The 9,795-nt window shown below is 44.8% G+C and overlaps 1 protein-coding gene across 1 annotated transcript in view; it reads right to left on the bottom strand.

The window, feature by feature from the left end:
- Nucleotides 1-9,795, bottom strand: part of SPIRE1 (spire type actin nucleation factor 1) — a 192,059-nt gene that overhangs the window by 63,658 nt on the left and 118,606 nt on the right. The gene's annotated exons all lie outside the window — the stretch shown is intronic.

The following is a 9,795-nucleotide window of genomic DNA, read 5'->3' as shown; positions in this document are numbered from 1 at the left end:
GATGATCTACTCAGGTCCCTTCCGACCCTAGAAACTATTCTTTCTTACTTTTACACAGAGTGCTTTTGAAATGGAACATTGGGACACAAACAAGGAATCCCACTGGACATTACTGCAGACACTTTAAGAACAGAACTGCACTTTAGAAGGGTTTAATTTACATTTTCCCAACTGATTACTCATGCACACTTCAAAAACATGACTAGCTAAAATTTTTGCTAACTAAACCTCTGGAGTTTACATTAGGAGATTAAATCAATAGCTTACAAATCTGGAAAAGTTTTAATTTATGAAGCACAAGAAATATTCACCTTCCCTTTAGAGCAGTGGTTTGCAACCTTTTTAGTTTGTGAATCCCTAAAAAATGTTGAATAGAGGTGTGGACCCCTTTAGAAATTTCAAATGAAGGTGTGGACCCCTTTGAATTGTAAGCATGGGTATTCATATACTTTTGATATCAATCAACATTTTTTGCAGACCCCTTAGATATAATCTGCAGACCACAGGCAGCAAACCACTGCTTTAGAGCTATGTAATTAAACCAGCATATCACACTTTAGTGCTTCCTTTAATGCAGGGATTTCAAAGATACTGCCCCTGGAGCCCCATCATCCAGCTTGTGGTGCTGCCCAAGGGTCTCAAGTAGACCCACAAGTGGCACGTGGGGTGCGCTGGATGGATCTGCATATGGTGCCTGCTCCAGCTACTCCAGGATCATGCTGCACACAGTGCCCACTCCAGTGTTCATCTGCTCCATGACGGATGCAGAGTGTGTCCTAAAGTACCCAGAGCAGGCGCCAAACACTAGGCCTATCCGAGTCGGTAGCGATCCGATCCAGCTTCGGATCCTGCCACTTTGGATGGCCACGATCCGATCCGGAGCTCCAGACCGGGTTTCCACCTCGATCTGGCCAAAGCAGCTCCAAAGCTGCCTCGGAGATCAGCCCATAGGGTATAATGGGGAATCAATTAAATATCTATAACTTTGTTGCTTTTTGTCCGATTTGGATGAAACCTGCAAGGATGGTAGCCTCTGCTGAGAGCACGAAACCTGTCAAGTTTCAAGAAGATCGGTGCAGGGGTTTGGGAGGAACTGTACCCCAAATTCCTGAAAGCCAAACATGTCACGGCTGTGTGTTACAACATGGGGGGGGAGGGGTCAAAACTGCTGGGGTGGCAGCTCTTACTGAGGCCACAAAGCCTGCCAAGTTTCAAGGAGATAGGTGCAGGGGTTTGCGGGGAACTGCACCTCAAGCTGCGGACAAGCAAAACTCATGCCATAGGTGACCCTGAGTGTGTTAAGGCGCAGCGGGGTGACAGCTGCAGGGATGGTGGCCCCTGCTGTGACACCTGCCAGCTGTCAAGGAGATCAGTGCAGGGGTTCTGGGGCCCTGCACCCCTAGCTGCTGACAGACAAAACTCATGCCAAGACTGTCTTTGTCTTGGGGCAGTTGCTTGTCCACAGCTTGAGGGAAAGTTCCCCCCAAACCCCTACATTGATCTTGAAACTTGGCAGGCTTTGTGGCCTCAGTAAGAGCCACCACCCCTGCAGTTTTCACCCAGCTACACTGCAACGCCTAGACATGACACAAGTTTTGCTTTCAAGGATTTGGGTTGCTGTCCCCCCAAACCCCCACACCGATCTTCTTGAAACTTGGCAGGCTTCATCCTCTCTGCAGAGTCTACCATCCTGGAAAATTCCATCCAAATCAGACATAAAACAACAAAGTTATAGATACTTTATTGTTTCCCCATTATAGCCTATGGCCAGATCTCCGAGGCGGCTCCCAACCGCTTCGGGAAGCCGAACAAGGCAGCGCTGTGACCTGGATGTGCTGCTTCGGACCCCAAAGTGTCCAAAGCTTCATCAGATCTGAAGCTCCTTCTGAAGCCTCACACAGCCCTACCAAATACAGCATGGCCCCAGAGCTGCTGGAATAGGGACTGTGTGGAGCATGATCCCAGAGTGGCCAGAGTAGATGCCATGCAGTGTGTGGTCCCAGAGTGGCCAGTTCAGAACCATACCGCATATAGCACCCACCTGGGGCCACACCACATGTGGTGCCTGCTCCGGCCAGTTTGCTCACTTGGTTTTTCAGCTGGTGAATGTCTGCTTTTTTTTAATCCAATGGTTATATTCGGCTGCTTCTCTTCCTTCATTTCCTTAGCAGCATGAACTCTTATCATTTCATGAATCCAAGGTGCCTTTTACCTTCTGATTCTCAGCCAAATCCACTATATTAGTAAGCAACAAATGGAGAAGGCTTCTCCCCCATTTGTTCTTTTTTCATCCATTTGGACCAAAGTATCCCCAAAACAATGAAAAATTTGTTGAACTGTCTCTGCACTGCTGTGTGTCACCCTCCCAGCAGACTTGTACAGCACCACTCTTTACACCACATTTGGCCCATAAATAATGGTCATCAGTTAGAAATCCCAGGCATCTTTCAAGCCACATAAGGCAATGTAAAAGTCCGGAAAACTGGGTGGAATTTTTAAGCAATGGATGGTTTAGATAGATTTTACATTTAGGAGACATCTGGATGTTTTATTTACTCAGACACTCTGTGATTACACTCATTGGTTCAAATTCAGTTTGCCTCAGTCATGCAGGTTTACTACTCCACTGAACTACTTCCAGAGGTACTTATTTGCTTTTACTTACAAGATGCTCTCATGAGAAATTAAATTTTCTTTTAAAGCTGAAGTTAACAGAACAGCAAGGCATCATTCTGCTGCCTCCCTGTTTAGCTTCTGATTTATGATATTTCAGATATTATTAATTATGTTAGCTACAATTTCTGAGCTTAGTGCATAAGTTTATCTTATTCAAAAGCTGTTTTGAGGGACAAGAGCATGGCAGTTAATGAGTCTTAAACTACTGCAGATCTTAAACAGCTAGACAGCCATTTAATGCTAAAATAAATTCTTTTAAATTCTGCTGTATATGAAAATATTCTTACAAAATGAAATCTTCAAGTAAATACCAAAGAATAAAAGCAATATACATTCAGTGCCAGGGTAAAGGACTGTGTTTTTGTTCACCAAATATCTCATTTTTATACTCTCCCCACTCCCACATGCCAAAATAGTTCCTCTGATCTATTGAATTTCTATGATAACTGAATGTATGTCCTTATTTCACCATGTTCCAGAATGCCTCTACTATGCTGGCCATGTCTCCCTGAAACATCCCTTGCACTGGTCCTCAAAAGAAAAAATTAATCATATTCTTTGAACTCACTGGCTGCGTCCAGATGAGCGCAGCTGTGTAGTATGTGGTGTCGCAGACCTGTCTGCAGCACCACATACCTCACATTCAGGTATTTCCCATGCTACTATCTTGCAGCACAGGGTTTTTTTTGACCCTGGGAGATCCTGGGGTCAAAAAAATCCATGCGGAAAAAACCCAGGGTGGCACACATGGCTGCAGTGCACGTGCCTGCAGCGCACAATCAGCTCCATGCAGAGCCACACTCCAGCTGCCAGCCAGGCTCCAAGCTGCAGGAGTGCCATGGCTAAAACTTCCCTGGCCTCCACAACCCCAAGTCAGGTTGCTGTGGCCAGTACAATTGCTGGCCCCAGCCTCCTCTACCCCACCTGGGGTACCCAACCACATGGCAGAGGGTGCATGGCACAGGGGTTCCCCAGGGACAAATAGCAGCAGCACAAGGCTTTTTGTCCCCAGGGAATCGATTGGCTGTGCTTGTCTGGATACAGCCACTGAGTTCATTTTACCCTCTCTCTAAAAACAATGGAAAGCTGGATTACTGGACACTAGACCTGTGTTGAGTACTCCTGGGATGAGAACCCTAGTAGCAGGCAGGCCCGAGAACAAAGTATGAGCAGAGATCCATCCCCTTACTGTTCTCATCTGTGTTAAGCCATACCCTAGAACTCCACATAGCAGGTGCAGTCAAGATTTAAGTCCTTTGAGAAGTTATTTTCAAAATTATTTTTTTAACTGATTTATAAATCAGAGATCTAAATTAGAACATTAAATCATTAACAAGAAAAACAAAACAGCAGGCTCATTAAACAGCAATTTTTACACCTATGTTGAAATTTTGTTCAAGTTTTACAGTAAGTAAACATGATACTCTAATCTCTTCCCTAGTGAACACCCTTCTGCATCCCAAGTCCCCCTTTAAAAAGCAGTAATTTTTCCCCAAAGAAAAAGGAGAAAAAGAAGTCTCATTTACTCTTATTTCTGCCACCAAATCCAGTGTTTAAATCTGAGTATTTCTCCTTTTCTACAACAGTTGCAAAGTGCTGACTCATTTTAGAGCCAGTCTTTGAGAACTGAAAATGCCTTGTATTCTCCTAATCTAGAGGCTCTCAATATTTTTAGACGCAAGGCATCTCTTAGAAAATGCCAGCTCTATGTTTTCACTTGTTTTTTGCCTACACAAAACTAACAGAGCAATTATTTTGCTTCAAAGAACTCAGAAAGACCACAGCAGACCAGAATGTTTTTAACACTAGGAATTCATATTTGAAATCTGTAGGTTCATCTTGTCAACCATGTTTGCACACCTAGCATGCTAATGTTGCATGGCGCCCGGTGGCACCTTGGTTGAGAATCACTGTCCTAAGCTATGAACATTTGGGTATGGCCAGCAATATTATAAAATTGTCATAGGTCTTCTTTCTTCCTACTCTTCCTAACCAAGTAAAAGCTAACTTTAATGAAGGGACTGAAAACAGTCACACATTACTACCCTCTTCAACAATGGAAGACATACATGCATTTTTCAAGTTATCAAGTCCAGCTGCTTAACCTTTACTTTGAACGGTGAATGAGACCTGCAGCAATCATCTGTCAGCAACCATAAAGTTTTCCATTCCTTAATATATGGTTTGCTGGACTGGCTTAGGTCAAAGGACACAAGTCTGACATAAATGCTGAATATTCCAGGTCACTAAGAGAGTCCAACCTGGTTATCTTTATAGCTATAAAAATCAGAAGGCGCAAAAGCTATGAATAACTGAAAGACCACCGTCAACAAAGATCTCCCACTTGAGGAGTCTTTCCCTAATAAGACAAGTGGAGAAGATTTTACTTGGGGAAGTACAAATGTAGGTGAGCCATTATATCACAGGGTTGTAAGACCAAAGAATACCAAGTAGAAACACTGTGGTGAAGCCCAACCCATTACTCCACCACAGCTGAGCTGTCTTCTGTGATGGCCACACTCCTCTTCCCACCTCAACAGCCATATTTTCAGCAGTTCTAACATGAATATATGAAGAGAAAGAAGAGAGGCAATATCTAGGTCCAGCAAAGTTACCTTCTTGTATAGCGTTAGACTATGTTGTGTATGACATCCCAACACAAACACATTGTTCAGCTCTTCAGATGCCAAGTCATGAAGTACATGCTTTTTCATTAGATAATGAGCATCTCTATTAGTGACCAACATTATACACAGACTCAGGACACTGAAATAACAATGACAAAAAGTTGTCTTTACTCTTCATTTAGCCTTTTCCTTTTGAATGCTGATCTAACCACAACAGTCTCCACCTCCAGACAGGATTACTGTCCCAGACTGAATGCTTTACAAAGGTCAAAAGCAACTACAATCCCATCACAAAGGAGTCTGTCTGAGACACAGATTAAAAAGAGCACTTTGACACCAGGATTCTGATCCCTCTCTCCAAGACTAAAACTGCTTCAGCTCCCAGGTGAGATTTTGAGTCTTTAAATCCCAGTTGAGGACGGTAGCATGAAGGGTTATGGTAGCTTTCCCTTATGTTTTCCTAAATCTGGGCTGTTCTTCAAAGCCTGACACATCACAAACAGCTCTGGAGACCTAAATTATGGCAGATAGTTCTCAGATGCCTATTCCCAGAACCTCCACAGCATTGTGATCTGTGACCACAATCATTAAGAGAGCTATAAAGCAGTCTGATTTTAAGTCAGAAGGCAACCACCACAATACCAAAGCAGCTTTGTGAGAGAGCAAGAGAGACAAAGAGAGAAACAGCAGTCCAAGGACTATCATAGTTCACAATGGATGAAATCTTTATGAATTAAGCCGGCAGCTTCCATGGTGATGGGTATATTAGGACTTAGTACAGACAGTGGGCAAAATACGGACCACAGGCTGGATCCAGTCCACCAACTGTTTGTATCCACCCCATGGCTGTCCCTGTGGTGCTTCACATGGGGCCAAGCGAGCAGGAGCACGGCATGGGATGTTCTGGGCAGAGGCAGGCGGAGCTCAGCTCCATGGAGAGTACTGCGGGGGCAGCCATGGGCTGGACTGGGTGGCAGGAGGGGTGGGGTGTTGGAACACACCTGCAATAGTGGCATCACCCAGGTGAGTTCTGCTGCAGGGTGCTGATGGGGCATTAACCCCTGTTCTGGTGTCCAGGGAGTGCAAGCCTCTTCCCAGAGGAGGGGCCGCGAGCGGGGGATCAGAGCTGCCACAGACTGGCCAGGGTGGGCAGTGGCACCGGGCCTTGGAGTGGACCATAGTAGCAAAGGCAAGGCCAGAGGCCTGCCAGCATGGCCCCCTTAGGCAGGGGGCAGGGAGGGGAGTTATTCCCCCCCCTTCCCAGCAGGGGGGCCAAACAGCAGGCATGCTGTTTTGTGCATGGGGGGGGCCACACTGAGGGGTGGGAAGAGCTGTTGCAAACTGCTGCAAGCAGTGGCAGTGCTAGGAAGGCTTGGGGGGCTATAGCCCCCTCTGAGCCCCAGTACTGTCACCTGCCCTGTACAGTCTGCGGCAGCTCTGACCACCACTTGCCGCACCCCCTGCCCACACTATGCTGGGAAGAGGCTCACGCTCCCTGGACACCGGGCAGGGGCTGCTGCCCCCATCAGAGCCCTGCCCCCTCACCGCTCCAGCAACAAGGTTGGGGGACTGGCCACAGGCCAGCCAGCAGGGCTCCTTAGGTGAGGGGGCAGGGAGGGGGGTTATTCCCCCCTCCCTCTGGCATCTGGAGGAGGGTGCAGGAGGGGGCTTATCCCACCGCTTGCCCCATGCACAGAATGAGTGGTGGCAGCAGTTGGGGTGGGCAGGCCCTGGCTGCAGTCCCCCATGGGCACTGGGGGTAGAGAAGGGAATAACCCCATCCCTGCCCCTTCTGTCCCTAGGGCCATGCCAGCCAGTGTTTGGCCGCACCCTGGCCCCACCGCTGCAGTGGGGAGCGCCAGGCAGACCCTGGATCGGATCAATGCCAGTGGGACAGGGAAGGGGGAATTAAAACCCTCCCTGGCCAGTTCACTCCAAGCTACTGCCTGGGCTGGCCACACACTCCCCCAGCACAGCTTTTCTGCAGCCAAGGGTGCACTTAGGCTACTGCAGGCATGTGCCTGCATTTTGTGAGTGTCTATTCACTTGTAAATTGGTTCAATCTAAGCAGGTTAGGCTAACCTGCAAAGATTGAATTCAGGCTCCAGCTTTTTAAATGTCTGTCCCTAGTCTAGGGAACACTGTAGGCTGTATAATGTGGCCCTGCATGCCAGGTCTAGGCACCCAGGATCAGGGTGCTGAATGGCTGAATTGGGGTGGCATGCTTGGGATCAGGCTGGCGCAGGGGGTGGACCCCACACCACTCATCTGGCAGGCATGGCCAGAAGATTAGGCACTACTGATACAGAGTTTGCCTGGTAGAAATTTAGAAAACACTGCAATTTAGCAAGATACACAAATAAAAACATTATCCATAATAATACCAGTTTTACTCTTCTCTGTATACTAGGTACTGCTGAGCAGTGAATAAGTCCATTGTTATTGACATTTCTGCCAAGTCGTGCAGACTGAATTAAACTGTATCACCTTCCTCCATAATCATCAGCCAACATAAGTGAGGTTTGGAATCCATTTCAGTAGTGAATAAAGCAAACCAAAACACTTGCACTAAAATGGAGCATTTATCAAAACTTAATTGAAATCCAAAATCTGTATGAACAACCTCGTCTGTGGTACCATTTATACTTACCCAAGGGACAACAAACAAATAGCTAGAGGAAGCCTATTTTTGCTTTGATAAGTGCATAGCTTAGTTAAGTTTAATTTTAGAAGGGAAAAAAAATTTAAAAGGTTGCTTTGGCTAACCCTAAGACCTCAAACCCCACCACAGATTTCATTAATATGTTACAGAATGGTCTTGATGCATTTGTACATTTGTAGGAAATCTGAACATTAAGCATTTCAACAGCTTTACTTTATAACCATTAAAGCACTTGACACTTTTTATATCACTGTGGTCTGTCACACCATTCTCTATTGATTTGTGTAAAAAAAATGCATGGATTTCTTTATATATTTTGCATTGTTTAAAGTAACCAGTTACTTTTTGAAAATATCTTTTCCTTTGCTCCATGACAGATGGAAAATTATGCAATGTACTTGTCTGCATAACAGCAAAAACTCAAACAAAATGGTCCCTAAAATTTACAAGTTCAAGCAGCTCTGCATAAACAGGACTAGCTCCTGCCTAAATATTTCAGTCATTCAAAACTGTAAAATATCAGCATTTCCAGTTTGTTTTCTATTGCTAGATACTCTATTAAGCATGGAAGTGATTCTGACCCTGATAACTGGAGAACATAAAATATGCCACCTTGTACATCTGGAATCAGATGTAACATGTAATTCATAAAACAGGCTGCTTCACAATGGTAACAGTAGATTTTACCTACCTAACTACCAGATTTAAGTTGCGTGGGCCTGCGACTGCAGCAACTACTCCCTTGAGATTACCCCATTTAATTTAAGTGAGTTACCCATAACAGTAAGGTTCACTGAATCAGTCCTTAAAACATCTCTCTGGTTTTGGTACTTCTATAGGGATTTGAATGCCATATTCGATACTTGCTTTTTGTAGCTAGCAGGTACTTTGCATTCACGTGGAGAGAGAAAGCACATTAAGTCCTTTGTTGTCCATTTATGACCACTCACTGATCACAACAACAATATACGGACAGGTTCCAAAATCAGCTGCTAGGTGGATATTATTGGCTGTGATACCATAACTCATAGCAGGTATTTAAGTGAATAAACATTTGGCAAAATCTTCACGTTTCTGGAACATAACCTTAGCAATATTCTATAATATTTTTTAAACTACATTAATGAATACAGTGCAAAAATACTGTTTGATCCTAAGTATGTATCTTTGCATTTATTTTGTAGATTGGTGATGTGCACAAAAAATGTTGGTCTTTGAATCTAAATTTATATAAGCAAAATAGCTGATTGTTTCACGCTGTTCATAAAAAAATGACAGTATGATTGCAAAGTTCTTACCAGCGTTGTTAATATTAGATTACATCTTGTTAAAGAGAAAAGAAGGAATCAGACAGTCAGCAGAAACCATAGCAATAGCTGACTAGGTAAGCCTTGCAAACAAGCTAAAGCAGGGGTTGACAACTTACGGCACCTGGGCCAGATCCAGCTTGTAGAGCCACTGGATTTGGTCCAGAGCAAGGGGGGCTTCAGCATTATTTGGTTCTTTATATTTTTTCATATACACCAATAGGAACATATTTTTCACTCAACAACCAGACCCTCTGTGACCTCACTACCCTTGTACTCGAGGGAAATCTACGTAACACCCTTAAGAGGCGACTTTGGAAACAAAAATTCATAGCCTGGCTGGACACTAAGGCTAAGTACAGACATTCAAAAAGTCCAAGCCTTAATTGATTCAATTTTTGCAGATTACTATAATCTGCATAGATTAACCTGACAAGCAAGTGAATAGACATTCACTCTTGATTCTGGAAATGCAGCCACATGTCTGCAGTGGCTCAGGCTAGAAGCGGGGGGGGGGGGGGGG

The sequence above is a fragment of the Gavialis gangeticus genome, unplaced genomic scaffold (assembly GCF_001723915.1).
Source record: "Gavialis gangeticus isolate Ggan-Ray unplaced genomic scaffold, GavGan_comp1, whole genome shotgun sequence".
Classification (NCBI taxonomy): Eukaryota; Metazoa; Chordata; order Crocodylia; family Gavialidae; genus Gavialis; species Gavialis gangeticus.
This window is presented reverse-complemented; position numbering and strand designations above follow the sequence as displayed.